Genomic DNA, 19812 nt, shown 5'->3' with positions numbered 1-19812 from the left:
AGGTGTTCCGTTTCTTCAGAACTGTTTTCACAGAAAACAGCATTGTTTCTCACATACCGCATGGCCAAGATTAGCCAATGAATTCTTAAAAGGTGACCTTCAAAGGTGACTTCTTTCTGATGAATTAAAAAAAAAAAAAAAAAAGCAATACCTTTCCACTCCAATTTTAACACTAGAAATTCAGGTCTGATTGCCCTGTTTTTCCACAGCTGAAGGCTCATGAAAACATCCACAGGAGCTGCTCTGGGGATATTTCTCCACTGCACAGTAACTAACATTCTGACTCAAACCAAACTCAGTGGCTCTTGTTATACACACAGGAGAAATGTCTGACCTGGCCAAGGTGTGCTCCCAGTCCTGGCCAGCTTACCTGGTTGACTGCTGAGGGCAGGTAGGACTAGAGTCCACCTGTTTTGCACTGTGATTGCAGACAAGAAAATTAAATAATAACAAAAAAAAACATTTTTTTTTTTGGTTCTCCAGTGCACCTCCCCTAGTTTCCCTGTGAGAGCCAAATAGCCTCTGAGCACAAGAAAAATGTGGCTCCATGGCCAGAAACACTGCATCAACAGGATCACAGAAAGATGGGCAGGTCTGTGTTTGAGACTGGGTCAGGTTAACTGCAGTGAAAATGAAGTCTGGTGGGGGAACTGATTTTTGCATTAAGTCTCTGACGGTTTTACTAGTGCCTCACTTAGTTAGACGTCTTTGAAATAAAGAAGAGAGTCACCTGGCCCCTGAATGACAGAGATGTTCAAAGGAGTTCTCTCTGCATGTCAGTGTCCTCTGAGGAAGATCAGCAAATGAGTGGAGAAGGAAAGGCTTGATATTCCGGGGACTCAAAATGAAGTATCTGCAGTGTAATAGAGAAAGACATATATAAATCACTCTCAACAGAGCTAGAGAGAGAAGCACACACTGAACATCCCCCACCTAACAAAAAACAGTCTTCAAAGGCTTTTTTCTTTGCTTTATCTCATAAAACACAAATATTTCCAGTTCCTGTCCATCCCCACCCAATTCCACCCACGTCCTCCCACCTTGCCCCTTGTCAGGTCGCTTTGAGTGACACCAGCACCACTTAGGAAAACAACAGAAAGTCAATTACCCACCCACATCACTGCGGGGTTAATTTTTAACCTCTTCCAGCTGCACATTCAGCTTGTGAAGACTCTTCCTCCAGTCGGGGATCAAGTGAGAGCTCTCCCATCCTGGCAGGCAGGACTCAGAGGCTCCCACAGGAAGACCACATCCTCACCTCACAGCCCAAGCCCCACCAGGATGAGAGCAGGAGGCCTGCAGAAGCTGTCCCTGGAGGGCTGAGGGGAGAAATGTGGGAGGGATGATAAGTGCAACGCACACACCTGAGAAAAGTGATGTAAATTTGGGTCACTGTGAGGCTTTTTGGCCTACAGGAAGGGTGCCAGTGTCACAGCAAGTGGCATTCAGGTGCACGTGTGCCCATGTGGTTATGGCAGGAGTTAAGAAGAAAAATTTACACCTCGATAAGAAACACTTTAGAGAAGTATGTGACATTTTGTCAAGGCTCTTTCCGTAGTTACAGCCGTGGACTCTTCAGTTATATTGAAAAGCAATTTTCTGTCAGTGTAGAGCTGACAGAAGAGGTACAACCAGTTCTGCAAAAAAAAAAAAAAAAAAAAAAAAAGAAAAAAAAATTAGAAAAGTCCCAAGTGCAAATAATTCTTACACAGGTGCAGCTTGAAGCAGAACAGGACCAGCAAAGCACGATGAAAGAAGAGTCCAAAACAACGCTGGTGATGCCTGCAAGGCAGGCCTCAGCCTCCGGCCCTGCTTCCAGTGGCCAGCCTCGTGCATGAGAGTAACCCTCACAGACAGATGAGGCTGGAAGGGGAGATTTTAACCATTAACCTGTCTAAGCAATAACCCCAGCACAGCCACCCCAAGTTGTATGAGCAGTCGAGAGCAAAATTCAGCCGTGAGTGAAACAGAAGCGGTAGCAGAACTGCACTCAGACACAAGTGGCCATATGTTTAACTTAAAAGTAATTACTCCAATCCCAGCTGTTCTCTATACCAGCACTAAGGACACCAGTTATGTCTTTAACCCTACGTGTTTATAGAAAATTAAATAGTGCTGCTATTGCAAATGCCCCCACCTCAGTGACGATTTAATCAAGGCTTCCCCATTCTCCTCCTCACTCCCGAGCCCTGTGGGATTAGACCACCTTTAGGGCAGCCACTGCAACACGCCGTGCAAGCACAAACACAATTATTTCTGGTTTTCTGCTTAGAGGTCAGTTTCCTCAGAAGCTAGCTCAGTCTGCTCTGGGTCTGATTCGCTCCAGACGCCATGAACCAGATGTGAGAATCCACTTCTGCTTTCACCACCCTCGTTGTTAAACCAGCACGGTCCCTCCTAAAACAGAGAAAAGGGACCAGTCAAAAGCAGGGTGAAAAATGATCTTCCTGCCCTGCCAACGCTGCAGACTTAAAGCTCCAAAGACTGGGAAGGTGATATTTCAGTATGTTTTCACAGCACAGAGGGAAAGGAGGTCAATAATAAAGGGAAATGTACCCTGCAGCTCTTATGGCACCCGTCCTTTAACATGCCTGCATTTCTGGGCCACCCAATAATAGCACAACATCGATGAGTGGAAGGCTGGGAATAGGATGGACAGCGCGTGGAGAAAGCAATGACGACAAAGGGAAAGCTGATGGGGGAGGAGGCCGGGACTGATTGCTACGAGATGAGGAGCATGCAATTAGCTCCAACATCAGCCATCCACACACAGGCAAAGGGCAGAAACAGACAGGCTGACCAGGGCTTTTACACAAGCCTGATTTTACAGGATTCTCTGCCTTTTGCAGAATCTGGTCCTTCCGAGGGCCACAGGGTGAGGCCATGATGTAAGGGAGCACTTTGCAGTCAGAGAGGGAAACTCCAGCAGTGGGAAATCCTCTCCCTGAGGAGAAGCAGCACGGCCTCTCTCTGCATGCCCACAGCCGCTTTCTCCTGGGAAGTAAATTGCTAGTAAATAAGCCACCACGTGTCAAGGCTCGGTTTGTGTTTTTTTTCCAACCTTTTCAAGCATTTGGCAGCTATGAAGAGGGATGGAAGGATCTGGTTTGGGTTAGGAATTAGTGAAAAATCTCGCAGTTGTTTATGTGTTGGGTTTTAAGTAGTCAGCGCCACCGTGCACGGCTATAGGCAGGCCCCAAGCAACTCAACCACTGCAGGGGAGAGTGGGTTGGAAAAAATCCCTTGTGCATTCCCAAAACGGCCACCAGCTGATCTGGTCCCGAGGTGACTAATAACAATTTGGAGTGATTTGACACTTGATGACTTTACTGGAAAGTTATTTTATTTTTCTTTATTTTTCCCAGCATGAAGAGGTTCCCTCCCCTTGTTGTGTTCCAGAGAAATAAAGAGGAAACTCAAAATAACAATCTGCTTCAAAGCTGCAAATGTCACAGCAACGCTCATGGGAGGGAAGTGGGGAATGTCATTCAACGTGTGCTGAAGTGTCCCAGCTAACTAGATCACGCTCAGATCTGGCATCTCAAATACACCCTGCAACAGAGGCCCAAGAGCAGATAATACAAACACACTTTGAAGAGAGGAAGTTCGGGCTAGTCTCTAACAAAACATAATGTGAGCAAGGCTTCAGCACTCCATGCTCTTGTTCGGCTTCTAATTAGCCTTTCTGGGTTGTTTGTCTGTCTCTAAAATGCTATTTCCCCAGTCTCTGGTTGAAACCTATTAGGCCTGCTCCCCAGGCTTCACGGAGGCACTATCAGCCTCCAAAACCTCCCGCATTCCTCTTTCCTGCTCAGTTCCTGCACCACGTCACCCTGCAGCAGCCCAGAGGTGTCAATTAGAGAAGATCCCAGGGCACTCACACCACGCCATCAGAAAGCCACCGCGCAAAGTCCCTGTCACTTCCTCACACAGCTTCCTTGGCACTTGTTCCTACAATTCCCATTTTGCTGGAAGGGAGGAGCAGGAAAACAACCGTGACCTGTGCTTCTTCAGGACATGCTTGCAGCGCAGCAGCTCTTTCTGTGGGATTAGTAAAAGGCACTGGCAGAAAGGAGCCTGCTAGTCCAGTCCTGCCGGTCACCCGGTGACAGGAGCAATTGATCTGAAATGCAAACACGGGGTTACGAAATGAGTAAGAGGCGGTTGTCCTTGAAAAAAAAAAAAAGGTTTGCAGCCAGAAAACTGCATTTTGGCTTTTCTTAGTAACAAGTTCTGAAAACAGAGAGAAATTTGTCAGCTGAATCATCCGGAGGTGCTTAGTCTGCAAGTTTCTTGAAACACAATAGTGGAGGCTGAGATTTTGAAAAGTTGGAGTCAAGTTAAAGAAAAGGGATACAACTGGGCTGGCCCCTTCTTCCTCCCCTGCGCTAAGCATCCTTACTTGCCTTATCAGCAGAGATACAGAAACGTAACAGAGGGAATTCGGGAAGCTCAGAAACATTCCTTTTTTTTTTCTACTGCATTCTGAATTTTTCAACATGAGTCTTTTCAAGTGGGATGAAGAGAAAATTCTGCTCTTTTTCTTTTTTGTCTTTTTCCTTATGAAAAAAGCAACCAAAAAAGCCACCCACAAAGCACAACACCACAAGCCATACAAGTCGTGGTTTCAAAGTGAGCATTTCATGTAAACCTAATTCCCGGCTTTGTGAAATTGCTCCTGAGAAAAGCTCTAACCCACAAATAACTCTATTACAACATTTTCAGGGCTGAAGTTCTCAGGATTCATACTGCTTTTGGGAATTTACATTCTCCCCCTCCCTCACTTACTACTCTGCTACAGCAAATATTTCAGGGAAGTGTTCAAATGCAAGTAAAAGTCCGCCCTCAGTGCTGACTATAATTTTGAAGTACATGGTATTGAATAGGCAGGGGAGGAGAATCTATCCTGTTTTTTTATGGCTTTGTCCTCAGTCACAAAGACCAGATGGGTAATTTCAAGCAGAATGATTTTTATGTCTGAATGGGAAACACAGAGAGCAAACACGCACAAAAGCCAAGCCTCCTACATAGCAGGTCCCTCCTATGGCAAGCCTCAGAACCCAGCACAAAAAGCATCCCTGCCCCTGCAGACCCCTCAGAGACGGAAAGCCTCAGAACACCGTGATGACTCGTAAAAAGACCTGGCATAGTGAAATGCACCAAATTTATAAACCAGCCTCTTTCTTCACCGACAATGTAGGACGGGTGAACAGTGAAAGGCAAGGCTCTCTTTCACTCTATTAATATAAACACAGCCGATCCTTTTGTTTTTTGTGCAGGGATTGTGTGCACATATTTGGTGTGCAAATAAGGCAGTGCAACATTATTTGCACTCAGTCCCTTACTGAACGGCTACAATAGGGAATAAACATTTCTACGAGTATGTTTTGCTCCACTCTCCACTATTTCTCACCACCCCTTTACTCTGACACACTTGATCAATTATTTCTACACTTATTCAATCCTGATGCTAACTGACTCACCTGTATGGATTAAGCCATTGTAAAGGGATTACCTCCATTTAATCCCTGTTGCCCTATAGAAACAAATTATAGCACCATTTGAAATGCACACAAGTCGACTCAGCCTGTGTGTTTAAATTCCAGCTTCCTTGCTTGTCAAGGTGTCTGTGGCCTCTCCTGCCTTAATAAGTATCTTCCAATTGCTTCCCTTTCCAAAATTCAAACACGCCATCCAGACCTACGCAGCCCTTCACAATCCACCTGTGCCCCACCATGTTCCTTTTTCCTCCTGTGTCTGCTCTCTCAGCAGCCTCCACGTCCTTTCACTGCAAATACCTCTGAGCACCTTGGCACGCTGAATGTTGATTTGGTTTGTTCCTGCCCCCTCTGTACAACCAGCAGAGCATCCCTGCCCCACAAGCTGCTGCTCTCTGGGCACCCCCTGCAACCAGGGCGCAGGGAGGAAACAATCTATCCACAGTGGCAAGGCCAGGGTGGTTTGGATTGTGAATATTTCTTGCAAATTGGTTTATTTAGGAAATAACACACAAGCCTGAAACTGTTGACCACAGTCCCCTCTTCTGTACCTTTCTCTTTAATGTGTTATATGTCGTGTATTTGATTGCAAAATCTTTGATTTCTGCAATGTCTTGAACCCCGCTTTTGTACAGTGTGACACAGTGAACTTCCAAGATTTATTTCAGTCTGACATGATAATAAATAATCTGTAACAAATAAAATGATTTAAATAATTTAAGCAATCCATAACAAACTGATAAATTTCCATGTGCTTTCTGAGTACATATGAAGGACACAGGCTGCATAACAGCATCCTTCGTGGTAGCTTGAAAAGAGCAGATTTAATACTCCAAGACTTCTCTGGGTCTAGAAGTAAACAATCTCTCCCCATGGCACCCCACATACCAACTCTACTTTCAAAAAATAATGGGCAGGGAGTGAAAATGAAAGGGTTAATTTCCCTCAGTCTGGTTAACCTTTCCAGGCTATTCAGTTTCCTTTCAGACTCCATCCCATCAGAGGCATGTGAGGTGAAGGATAGAATTACAGACTGGGCATGTTTCCTGTACTTAGTGGGTGGATAGAGCACAACTTCCGCACTAATAATGTCAAGGTAATTAGGACATCCTGCAAAACCTGTAACAGGGAAGAAATAACCATTGTTTATTGTCATTTCTACTGCTGAGGTGGTGGGCTCTCTTCACAACTGCTCTTGCCTCTCATTTTGAGCCATCCCTACATTATCAGAGATATAAACAGGCCAAATCCAATAGCCTTGGGATTTCCAGTACAGCCTTGGGTTAAAATCTGATTTTTATTCAATAATCATCAGGGAAGAACAAACCAGACCTATAGGTCTGAGTATGCGTGATATTAAATAACAATTCAAACTGGGACCGAAACTGGCAGGTTTAGCTCACCTGATTGCATGTGCATGCATTCTTCCATGGGGTCACAGAACAGCCCAAGTTGGGAGGGACCCACAAGGATCATCGAGTCCAACTCCTGGCTTCACATAGGGCCCCCTCAAAGTCAGACCCTGTGTCTAAGAGCATTGTCCAAATGCTTCTTGACCTCCATCAGTCTCTGCTGTGCCCACTGCCCCTGGGAGCCTGTCCCAGTGCTCGACCACCCTCTGGGTGCAGAACCTTTCCCTAACCCCCAGCCTGACCCTCCCCTGCCCCAGCTCCATGCTGTCCCCTCAGGTCCTGTTGCTGTCACCAGAGAGAAATGCAACGACTTTTGTACTACCCAGCGCAAAGACCTGAAGTTAGACTATATTATTAATTTTACCCTAATGAAAGGATTGAAGGTGCCAAAGTCAAGCCTTGTTCTCCAGCAAGTTACCTAGATCCCAAAGCTTCAGGCTTCCACTGCCCAGCTACAGTCTGCTCCTGGAGCCCAGAGAGGCTTTAACTTGCCTTAGAGTTCACCCAATAATTCAACTTCTGCTTCTGGATAGCCCAGACATCTGCCAGTGGAAAAGATCCCACCACAGCATGCAAGAGATGCTGCTCTCCCTCTGAAATGTCAACTATGTCTTTAAATTATTCTGCATTTATTTTATATCAAAGACTGTGCCCACTAAAACTCAGGCATTTTGGTGTTTGCAGCACAACCTCTCAACCACCCAGCCACCACTAAAACGGGAAGCACCTCTCCTGCTCAGGAGAGCTCAAGGACACCAGCACGGACCTCCGAGTGGTCACAGGGTTATGAAGCCCAGCGGCCCCTTTAGGCTACGTGGGCAACAGAGCGGGATAAATCATTCTGCTCAGTGTTCCTACTGCCTCCTTTAAAAAGCTCCTTTTTCTTTTTTTTTTTTTTTGAGATAGGCCATGGTGGATGCCATTTACAGGCATGGAGCCCTTCCTCTGTCCTTTGGGAAGTCAGATTTTGGAGAGAAGCAACAGGGTTTTCTTGGGGGACTGGGAATGTAGCTGGGAAAAAAAAAAAAAAAAAAAAAAAAGACAAGGTTTGGAACCTGAACCTTTTCTCAGGTCTCTGTTTCACAATGTTTTTAGCAGCAGACAACTGACCCTGTGCATTTCCTATGAACCGCTTTTCATCTCACTAAAACTATGCCCAGGCCGATACGGTTGCATGGGCACGAATCTGGGAACCAGCCCCAGCCCAGGTGTCCGCATTCGCTGCGGGGGATGAGTGGGAAATGAGACAACTGCAAGACAATGCGCAAGCCTTCGCCTCTCAGAAAAGATCCTTTGCTTGTCTTCTCTGGCTGCAGCCACCACAGCCTGTGCAGGCACGCAGATGCCAGCACACGCCGTCCCTTATCACAGGAAGCAGCTACGTGGTCAGATGCAGTCATATGGCAGCTCAGCCTGGCCGGGGAGCTGCTGGGCTCCTCGAGCCATTTAGACGCATTAGCAAGGACCATCTCAGTATCACTTAAGCCTTGGCAAGGGAACGTGACTGTGCAGGCATATCCTTGACTGGGGCCACTCTAATTCACGTCTGCGCTGCCCAACCAAACGGGCCTTATGTCCACAACGGAATACAGATAATGATCTGTTAAATTATTGCTCTTTCCTTTCCTAAGATTTCCTGTCTGCTGGGTGCTGATGTTCGTAAGCACTGCAAGGAAAGCAACATTGATTTTTCCTCAGGTGGAGGATTTCAGGATGCCGCGTGTCTCTTGTTTGCTGTGCCAAACATATTTCCGAGAGTCGTGGATTTGCACACATTGCAAGCACAGCCTGCATCAATATCCTGAAGGGAACTGTGATTCTTAATTAACGACAGAGTCCCTCTAAAGGTGTCTCAATTAAACTTGTACATAAGGGCAGTATGCTAGGAAATTTCCCATCCCTCTCACGTGGAACAAGCTGTTGCCATCTGCAAAAGGTATTGACAATAATGCTGAGCCTAAATTGCTAAGTGCACTGCCGCTGGGCTTGTGGGGAGAGCCACATGTTATACAAGCTTTTTCTGAAGGGGCTTGCGTGTAATGAAATTCTGCACTGGCTTTTCAGAACCGCCAGGTTATCAAACTGCACTCGTCATTGCCATCAAATTCAGACTGTGAAAGAAAGCTGGGCATTTCAAGTGGGAGGGAGAGGAAGGGAAAGTGGATGTCAGGTCCTGAAATAATTAAAGATGACTCCAAAAGAGTATAAAAAATGAGATTGTGAAAATAAGTAGCAGCACAAGTCAACACAGAATTGCTAGCAATCAGAAGATGATGGCTTTGACCCTCTGACATGACATTGGCGTCTAAAGGCTGGTCTCCACTGAGAATTTGCTAGCATAATTACACTGCTAAAAACACTGGTACAGCTCTGTTTGGACACACTTATTTCAAAATAAGAACATTCATATAGGGTAGAAATACTGGTGTAACATAAGGTATAATTATAGTGGTAAACTTCCCTGTGCAGACAAACCCTAAGGAAAAAAAGTTTGTCTGGTTCGTTGGGTGCACCGAATATAGCAGCAACCTCTGAGCACACCCACCCAAAAGGCAGGTCCCACAGCCCATGTGCTCCTCTATCTGCCAGGCCTGAACAAAAAAAAAAAAAAAGCTGAAATATACAGAAAAATCTACCTTTCCACATAAGTTTGGAAGGAGGAGGTCAGTGGCCAAAGTGACTAAGTAACAGCTATGCCTTTGGTCCAGCTCACTGCTTCCTCTCCGCAGCTCTAACGTGGGAACGGAGCTGTGGGATAACTGGGGGTGGGAGAGACGCAGGCATGGTCGGTCTGGGCAGTGCCTTTCCCTCAGAGACAGAGAATTCAGCACTCAAACAGCCTGTTCAAGAGAGAGGGCTGGAAGAGGTTAACGATCGACCCCAGCCCTGCAGCATGAGAGTGGGTTGAACCGAGGCAGAGGCAGCAGAAATTCCTGCTGACGGGTCCAAAAGGGTCACCTAGCGATAGGCTTAAGCCCTATGCACACTCTGAAGAATGTCCCTGGCTAATAATTTTGCTCAGGCCTCTGAAAAGGCAGGGATTTCACTGGGCTGCTCGGCTGTAGGGTTTTCCACCCAGTTTTCCTCTGAAAAGGAAGATCTCAGCCCCTGGATTTAGGCACTCTAATCCTGAAGGCCATCTGTGAGTAGCCCACGACTGTTTCCTGCCTCAGCGCTTTGCTCGGCCCAGCCTGCAGTGACACAAGAGATGGGTTTCAACCACTTCCTTTGCAACGCTGCCCCATAGATCTTCCCACAAGGAATGCCATTTCCCCTTGCTAAGCTTTTCATGTTATTTCTAGTCATGACCAAGTAGTTATTCTCCCGTCTGACTTACTCAGCCCTCGAGGACGCACAGCTCCTACGAGAGGCAGGTGCCACAAAGCACCCAGAAGGAGCTCAGCAATAGGATGTGAGCCATGAATTGTCACAGGCCTTTAAGTCCCAGGCGTGTTGCACCAAATCCATTAATAAGTATTAATAGTAAGTAAGAAATGCTGTCTCTGGCCCTGGAGACTTTCCACTACTTGTTTGTAGCAAGGGCCTTTTGAAACAAAGCACAGGTGCCAGGGCCTGGTCAGAGACCAGAACTGGTTCTGCTCACTGACCTCTCCTCTTCCCTTCCTCCCTCAGCTTTCAAACAGAGGAAGGTAGCTGCCCAAGATATGAACTACTTCAAACTTTTGTATAATCTGTTCTCAAAGCTGTGTCTGCCCACAGGCACTCGGAGATGATGGGTGGGCATAGGAGAGGGCCTCTGGCAGAGGGAGCTTTCTGCCTGTGCTTGGAGGGGCTCTGCAGCGTGCACAGAGCTGCTGGAAAACGGAGTGTGGCAGGACACACCGAGTGAGAGAGGCCTACAGAATAAAACTTTGTCATAAATCAACAACATTTTGTCTGGTCATAGTCACTGTGAATACAGTTTTGTGAATTTACCAGTGGAAACCCTTCAGGAGAGAACCGAGTCACCAGCAAACTACAGATATCACCCAGCTGTCACAGAGGAAACAAATTCCCTTTGTCTTACAGCACCACTCATCCAACATGTTTGCACCTTATGTCAGGAAAGAGCCTCTAGAAGGGATGACTGGCACAAGCAAAGAAACTGAGGTGCTTTGCAAGGACAGTTTTAAAGGCCCTCTCACATTTTGCAGGGCTCTATAGTATCACATTGCCCTAAATGATGCTGTCTGACAGAGCACAGCTGGAGCACTCCAAACTACAGGGGGTCTCACTGAGTGGCTGGGACCACTGTAGATATAACCTGTGCTGGTGCTCTACTGCCAGATGACACTGGGACTTTCATCAGACAATCAAAGGTCACCAAAACTATGCACATATTTTTATATAACCGTTTAACACCCTCAGAATAGAGGTGGATAGAATTCTGTACACAGTTATTCCAGTTTTGGATAGCTCCAGTTGGTGCGAAAAGCTTGAAGTGCTCTTACAAAAGCAAACAAAGGAGAAAAATTTCCCGTCACAGATATCAGGCCATGATCATCACAGAACTCAAGCCTTGCTTATAAGACACCCTGGATGTCGGCAGCAAAGCAGATCTAGCAATTCCTCTTTATCATGCCCCCTGGCTCTCCAAAGCAAACAGCAGTCTCGCTGAAGACATACTGGTCATTGCTGTTGAAACTCTGTGCACATGGGAGACAAGAAGCAGAGCCATTCCCCACCAGGTGACCCTGTAAGGGACATCCTGTGCAGTCATGCTTACAGACCCCACTTCAGCTCAACAGACAACTTTTTGTTATCACCAACCCTACAGAAGCCTAGTTCACAGTTTGCAGGATGCAGCAAATGGCTCCAGCTCTGCATGGGAGACTCATGAAGTCATGTCTGCACAGAAAAGCCTTTTTTTTTTTTTTTTTTTTTTTTTTTTAATTTCACCCTAAAACAATCCCTTGACTTGATCCTAAACCAGTCCCATCCATGTGAGGACACAAGCATGTTCCAGCGCCATCTAGCCACCTGCTGCAGAAACTCACCGCAGCACCTGGAGCACGAAATCCAGCGCAGGACAAAATTATCCCTAAAAGTGCACAGACCTCTCGCCACCAAACCCAATGTCTAAGATCATGCTGCCAGCTCTGCCCTGACACAGGACAGCACCTTGGCTTGGTAAGTCTGTGAAAGGCTTTCTGAACCAAACTGGCCAGTCGCTTCACCACTGCTTGACTTTCAGATGCCTTTTCTACCAAAAGAAAAAAAGAATAAGTGACCTATCAGGGTTTCCACTAACTTTCGTTTCAGGCTTTGTAGTTCCTCTGAACCAGAAGCAAGAAGTGAAACCTTAGGGTGAGGGTGCAGTGTAAATCCCCATATAGATCCATTCAGATGAAAACTGGAGTCTCCATTCAGCTCTACAATGTGACTTGAGCTGCATCACACCTGCACCCTAGTGAGAGAGGAGAGCTCGTAAACAAGTCCAAGCAGGAAACCCAACCAGCACCTGAAGATAGGAAGGCCATGACATGCATGGAAGGCGAATCAGTGCTAACACGGACTAGCAGCTTTCATTAAAGGCTTTAATGATCAGTTTAAACCAATCTGAGTCTGCTTCCTTCCTGCCATACATTGCCATCAGCTCTTTTGTGTGGGTACTGCTCATCACAGGTTTTGGTGCAGTGCCAGGCTGGCCTGATGATCCAACTGAAAACCAACCCTGAAAATAAGAAGTCTATTCAGACTGGCAGCAAGCTAATCCTCTCCAGCCCAAGCGCAGGAAGATGTGGCCAGGTGCTCAGGGGAGGACAATACTGCTTCGTGAGGCAATAGTGCAGATCTAAAGCATTAATCCATACTCCTAGCACTATAGAGAAATCATTTAATTCGTATCTGCTGGCTAGAGAATATACTCGGTGTCTCCACTGAGAACACTTGCCTCACAGGTGAACTTTCATGGGAAACATTAGGAGACGACATAGAAACAAGAAACTGAACTGTAGCAGCAACATAAAGTACCAGCTGTAAAGTTAAAGGTCTAAATGCTGACCTTTTCACTGAAAGTTCACCCTGCATCTGTCACATCAAAAAATAAAGATAGATATTTCACTTGCAAACCAACCTTCCTTGTGTGCACCAAGGATCCCCAGCTTTGACATGATACAAAATAATAAATAAATAAATAAAAATCCAAGTCAGTGTGGCTTACTTTTTTAAAAAAGTCACTGAGACAAAACCTCTTTGGGGATTTTATTTATACTTGTGTTAAGTGAGTAAAGCATATATGTAAGTAAAGGCCACTAATTTTTGTGGAAGAAACTTAGTGAGGTCAGGTCTTTCCTTCGCAGCAAACACTATAATGGATGGCAGTGCAGGCAGTTCTGTAAGGCTGAGCTCATGTGAAGCACTAAACGTCTCAGAAATGGGTTTCTGAGATTCCAATCTGTGAATGCCTCATTTTGGAGAATGTGGGAGTGGTTCCATATTCCACTCGTCTGAGTGGCGTCAGTTTATCTCACAAGTGTTCTGTTCTGAAAAGAAATATCAGCCTCAAGATGTTCCAGCTTGCCTCGCTGGTCACCAGAAATTGGATGCCAAAAATCATATCCTAAAGCTGCATGTCCAACCAAGACATGCATTTGCTTCCCAAATGAACAGTTCATCCTTGTTAGAAGGGAAAGCTGCAAGGCAAACAAAACAGCTACTTTTTTTTCCTGTCATTTGAAACCCTAAAGAAACACTTCAAGAGCCTTGAGCCTGATGCCCTCTACCTATAGGGTTCCCTGTCCAGCAGTGTAGCACCAGCAGAACAAGGGGCATCCTTTCAGAAAATAAATAAATGAATAAATCAGCTCTGAAGCTCTGACTGCGTGGTCTGTCCTAGCAGAGAGCAAGCTTAGGCAGGAGCCATTCAGGCATTTCCTTTCAGACTGCTAGCACAGATGCCAGTCGGTACAAGGGGCACAGATGGTTTCTTGCCGTGTGGAAATGCTGCTCCCAGGGACCTCCACAGAGGCCGCTTGCTCATTTCACACATCAGTAGGCACTGCCAAGTCATGGGAGAGTGACTGGACATGGCCGGCTTTGCTTGTCCCTAGGGTCACAGTTTCCTAACTGCGGGATGTGGACGCGACTGCTTTGGCCAGACCCCCCTCCAGAGAGACAAGGTGACCGTTCAACTTTTACCCATCTTCCAGCTCCAGAAGAGTTTTAGGACTGCAATGGCGTGACACTGCTTACTTGGGTTATAACCCACTGCACATTTGAGAGTTTGGCCTTTTGATTTGTGTATGTGTTTTATTTTTATTTGGAAATTGTTTCAGTGCAATTTGAAATTTGTGCTTTCCCTAACACTGAGAAAGCAAAAGGCACAGAGCTTCAGTTCAGGCCTATCTATTTGGAGAGGAAACTACTGACAACACCCAGAACCTCCAGTTTTTCAGATCTAAACACTGACAAAAAGCCTTCTCCCCTCACAGATGTTGTATGGACTTTGATACAATTGCTTAAGCTGGCACAAAGAAGGTGGGAGCTGAATTGCAGGTCTTTCTGTGAAACCCCTCCATCACCTGTGCCTTTATTAACCACAGCAACAAATGGTAGGGCTGGACTCTGCAGCTCGGGATTTTCTAAGGATGTATTTCTGAATAATGTGCTCTAAATATATATATATATATATATATGCGCCAGAAGTTATTGAGCTCAGTGCAAGGGTAAGTAATACAAAATTCTGCCTAAAAGCACATTTCCACTCTGAACAGCCACAGATCACCTCTGTGTTATAAGCAAGGATAACAGGGATACAAATGGGGTTGCTTCTGTGAGTAATGCAAGTCTATGCCACTGGAGGAGAAGGAGAAGAGCTCTACCCCTGATTTTGCCATGGAGTTTTGAGTCCATCTGGTCTGCAACACCAAGGGAGACAGGAAATCTGTCCTGGTCACCCATTTAGCTACCAGCCCCCCAGCTCATCACTTGAGGTAGCAACATGACAAATTAGCAAGGGATTCGGTGTCACACGATGAATCAGGTAGAGCCATGAATCAGGTAGGGCTTTATCCAGGAGGGCACTTGTAAACAAGTAAGCTACACCAGAGCAATTCTTTTAGGGCCAATTATTTGAAAGTTACTAAGAAGATCAGTGAACAGATGCAGAGAAAGGCTGACATTTGGGTAGATTCTCTCTATTTAGCAAAGACAGATACAGAAGAGTTGGCCTGGCAGCAGCTTTTTCAATATAATAACATCACAGTGGCAGGAAATGCATGCTGCTTTCCGGCATTGAATTTCTAATTCTGGCATCTTGCTTCCCTCAAACAATTTTTGTCTTCTATGTAGCTGCACTAAAGCATTATTATCTTTTGAAAGCCTGGCTTGCAGCTTTTTGTGCTATAGCCGAACATGAGCATTTTTTGGCTTTGTAAAGAGTAGTATATTATTGCTCTGTCATCAGGGAAAATTGAGAAATTTCTTTTGAGACAGAGAGGAGTTGCAGAGGGAGAGAGGGAGGAAATAGAGCTCTGTAGCTTGTTATGGACTTGAGAGAGAAGCTCTGCTGTTTTTGTCAGAACTGTACAGCTCTTATATAATATTTTTGGGCAATAGCCAGCTCAGCCTCACAGAACTGTTTTGGTCAATGTTTTTGGAAAGTAGGAGAATATTTGGATATATCTGATCTCTATGAGTAGTGGAAAGAAAGACAAAGATGTAGCAGTTAGAGCTGCAGCCCACATACACGGCTTCTGAAGGCAGTCCTTGAGAACGTGATTTTATCAGTGATTCTTCCCTGGCTATGTATGGTAAAAGTATGACTGAATGCTTCCATGGCTAAGGATCCTAAAGAGTACCCAGTGAGCCTCTACATAGGGAGATAATATTTTGGGTTAACTGGCCCCCTGTACAGTCGAGGGAGTCCCTCTGTACCCAGCACAAAGTTTGCAGAGCTGGCCAGGAATAAGCATCACATTATATAAAGGAGCAGCAAAGTTGCAGGAAGCTTCACAATATTACAGCCCTCCTGGTTAGAAACAAAACAAACCATAAACATCCCACATTCCTAGTCAGTGCAGTTACACAATGTCCCCACCTCTGATCTTCCCCCCTCTATAACAATACGCCAGGTGTGGCCAGGTGAGCATGTCTGTGATTTGACAGGCCAGACAAAGTATTTGGAAATTGCTGGATAGCAGGAATCCTGAGCTCAGTGTATGCCAGCCACCAGAGACAAAAATACCCCAGCATTTCATAATACCTACAGTATTATTTATGGCTTGCATATTTACCTAGAGGGAAAGTGGAGGTTCTTCTGTTGTGAAATATTTTCCTACTTTAAAATTAGCACTGTTCCAGTAAATGCAGAAAACCTACTTGAGCTGCCCCATTGATGTTCTTCTCTGTTAAACCTGTTCTGGTGCGATAAATGTGGCTGTTGCTGTGTCTAAAGGTGGTTACTCCCTTCACCAGCCCATTCAGGCAAACTAAGCATATGGCAGTATAATTTTGGCTTGCTGAGCAGATGACTGATTTGAATAGCTTGAAATCTGTTTCCAATAACTGCAGTATCAGTATCAAGTTAGATTATTCCAGGATATACCCTAAGCAGCCAGCTGCTTTCGTGAGCAGGTCCATTCAGCTGCACCTTTGACACAACCCAGCACACTTGCCGTCATTTCACCTCCTGTGTCTGAGGCTGGTGTGTCGACATGTGCGTAGGGTGCTGGGGGACTCTTCAGTCCCCAAACACAGCAGCTGGCATCAGGAAGGAGAAAGGATGTGGTGAAAAGCCATTCCTTCTGGTGGCACTGAACCTTGAGATTGCATCATGCGAACAAGAACAGCCTCGTAAGCCCCTTTGTGCCTGCCTGGGGATTTGCGATTTCAATTTTTCATTTATGAGCTGTAGCCAAATTTAGATTTCAACCTATGACACTCCTTTCTCCGATTCGTTCCCATCTATATTCTTGGTTCACCCAAAATTAGCCAATGGCCCAATCTCGACTGTAACAGTCAAGGACTCAATTACAACTTGTGTTGCAATCAGGTCTCGGAACAAATGATTTCCGTTTTGTGGTATTGATGGGAACTGTGCCCATGAAAACTTGAACCCAGAGAAAGCCAGATGGTCCCATCAACTCTCTTGATGGGAGCGAGGAGCTGTGCTGGCAGGGCTGTTTCTGCGCTGTTGTGCTGGACTATTATGAGAGCAAATTTCGTTCTCCATCCTTTAACCCAAGCTCACATGCACATTTTTGGTGGGTGGCACATCTGGCTCTCAAACTTATTGTTTCTCTGACTGACAGTTGGCAGAGGTTGGTGGGTGATTTTCATGACAAAGAGGCTTTTGTTTGGTGCTCCTTTCCAGCTAGCAGATGAGAAGCAAAGGCACACAGCAATATTCAATGAACACAGCACAGCTCTTTCCAGGGATATTTTCTTTTGGATCTTTTTCTGTAACAGAAATAGCTTTTCCACTGAAGTGTACACATTTCTGGAGAATGAATATATATATATATACACATATATATAATTGGTGTTACTCCTCCAGAATAAACATAGATATTTTACGTTCTCCCTATCTGCTGGTAAGTCAGCTCAGTATGAACAGCTCCCCAGTAGAATCTCAGCACCGAGCTGAAGTTTCAGCCTCACATTCCCCTAACAAGCCCACACAAATTCAGCTCAGGTATGAAACTTATAAATCTGAACAAAACCAACGTCCCCATAGTGCTCTGAAGTAGGTAAAGACTGCCTGCTTTGTACAAAAATCTAGCAAAGAAAAATGTTTGCCCAAGGTCACAAAAGTATTCTGGCAGAAGGAAGAATAAAAAATAAAATAAAATAAAAATCAAACAACAACAACAAAAAAAAAACAACACTTGATTTCTTGTCTGCCAGTCTGCCCTTTAGGCAACTGAAGCAAGTACCCTGGGGATGGAGATATGGAAACCCCACACCAAACTGGGAATAGGAGGGGAAGAGAATTTGACATTATGACAGGACAAATATTCTCTTCCTCATGGGAACTGTATCTCTAAGGTCCCTTCCAGCAGATGCTGGAGCTCAAAGAAAAAGCTGATCTTTGTTCTTTTACCTCAGAAGCACTGGGATCCCACAGTCAGGCCCGTAAAAACCAGAGCACCGGCATTTCCCACCCCTTCACTGGCATCCCAGGAGAGTTCACATCTGACACCAATTACTTCATTCACTCCAGATGGTTTTCAAATACGTATCAGCAAATATTTAAGGAAATATTTAAGGTGTGTTTTTCCTTTTTGGGAAGAGTTTTCTCTACTGCTTAAAGAAATGGCCATTAGCGAGTGGGTAAGAGACGAAATCAGCAGAGAAGTCAGAAGAGTGGGTGATTTGCTCCCACACCTCGCTTCCTAAATCGCCTTGAGATTTTAACTGGGAAATGATGCTTTAGCACATGGAAATGCACGAAAGCAAAGCTCATTTCCAGGCGTTATCTGCCTGGCAGTGTCCCCTCAGGGCTTCCAGGCCCCAAATCCCAGCAGCTGGTGCCCATCGCTCCAAGTTCTCCCATCATTGCTGGCTGGTGGCACTGATCTGGCTCCCCGTGACTCCTTCCCTTCATGTCTGTTCACAGCACAGGTGGAACTAAAAGGGAGGCTGCCTTCCTGACAAAGGCCCTATGGGCAGGAAGGGGCTTCCAGCTCCCAAAACCAAGAAGCCAAGCAGTCCCTGCAGCACACCTGGCTCTGTGCTTCTCTCACAACCCAGCAAGCAACTACAGTCCTAGTTTGTACTGGGGCCCTCGAGGAGCAGCTAGACAACCCCACTGCCACAGCAGTGCCTGAAAGATCCATTTTTATTTGCCTTTCTCTGAGAAAACCTACACAAAACGACCAGGCCGCACCTGGCTGCTGAGAGGAAGAGCAGGCTGGTAAACCTGAAGCCCCTGAGGAAGCCTGTGACAGAAGTGCCTGGTACTGACAGCACTCTGGTTTTACAAGTCTGAGCCTGGGAGGGGCTGAGGATATGCAGTGGGAGGCAACAAGTGTCTAAATGTGGAAGAGCCCTGTGAACTGTTAGCCACCCTGCTGTCAAGTGATTAATCAAGACCATCCCGGGCTTGTCTGGATTACCGCTGTTGAAGCAATGCCTACAAAAACCAGTCCTGGGCTGAGCTGCCCTGTGCTCCCAAACACTGCAAATGCAGAACTGAGATGTCCTCACACAGTGCTCCTACAGAGGATAGCCTGTGTGCCCCCTCCCCAAAAACACAGCACCAGCACGGCCTCTTACCTCCAGCTGCTGTCAGTACGTGGGCTTGTTCAGGCTACAAAAAAAAATAAAATAAAAAAATAAAACACAAAACATCTGTAATAACCTGTTGGGATCTCTGGAGAAGACCCAGAGCCCCTCCTACACTGCATTTGTAAGAAAAAAAAAAGGCCCCATTGCATTGGCCTCAGAGGATAAGTCCTCGTAATAAAGCCTGGGCCTGCTTAACTTAGCAGGCATTAACACTGACAAGGGTTCAGGGTTCATCAGTCAAGCCAATTTGTCGAACATTACCCAGCTGTTGCTTATCGGGGATAATCTTTCCTCCTAGAGGAGGGCAGCAGCAGGCTAACTCACTTGCTCCTTTCTTGTATGAACTAGTTTTATCTACCAGCCTGTGCTCCTAAGGTATTATAGCGTTTCTGTTTAAAGGTGGTCACGAAGAGGAGAAAATATGTACCAGGGTCTTTCAGTTTTTATTCCATGATGCACCAAGGAGACGAGGAAGGCTCATTTTATTACCAGTACTGTATCCGTTCAGCTTCAGCAGCAGAACAAGTTGGTATTGTGATAGGGTAAAGCAGAGGGTTTGAGAGCAAAATAGTTGTGAAAGTTGGTTGTGTTTTTTTATAGCCCTGGTTTTTGTTTATTTTCCCAATACACACTTGGGAGAAGAAGTTGTGTGGGAGATGTCCTTGCCTCTT

At 45.7% G+C, this 19812-nt stretch overlaps 1 long non-coding RNA gene across 1 annotated transcript; it reads right to left on the bottom strand.

The window, feature by feature from the left end:
- Window positions 1-46: 46 nt before the first annotated feature.
- On the bottom strand, window positions 47-19341 carry LOC140002747 (uncharacterized). The gene is made up of 3 exons (XR_011810109.1): window positions 19130-19341; window positions 1113-1319; window positions 47-853 (listed from the first exon to the last, which is right to left on the bottom strand). It is a non-coding gene; the product is annotated as an uncharacterized lncRNA (long non-coding RNA).
- Window positions 19342-19812: the final 471 nt, after the last annotated feature.

This window comes from Anas platyrhynchos, chromosome 6 (genome assembly GCF_047663525.1).
Source record: "Anas platyrhynchos isolate ZD024472 breed Pekin duck chromosome 6, IASCAAS_PekinDuck_T2T, whole genome shotgun sequence".
Taxonomy (NCBI): Eukaryota; Metazoa; Chordata; class Aves; order Anseriformes; family Anatidae; genus Anas; species Anas platyrhynchos.
The sequence above is the reverse complement of the archived record's forward strand: the minus strand, read 5'-3'. Positions and strand labels throughout refer to the sequence as shown.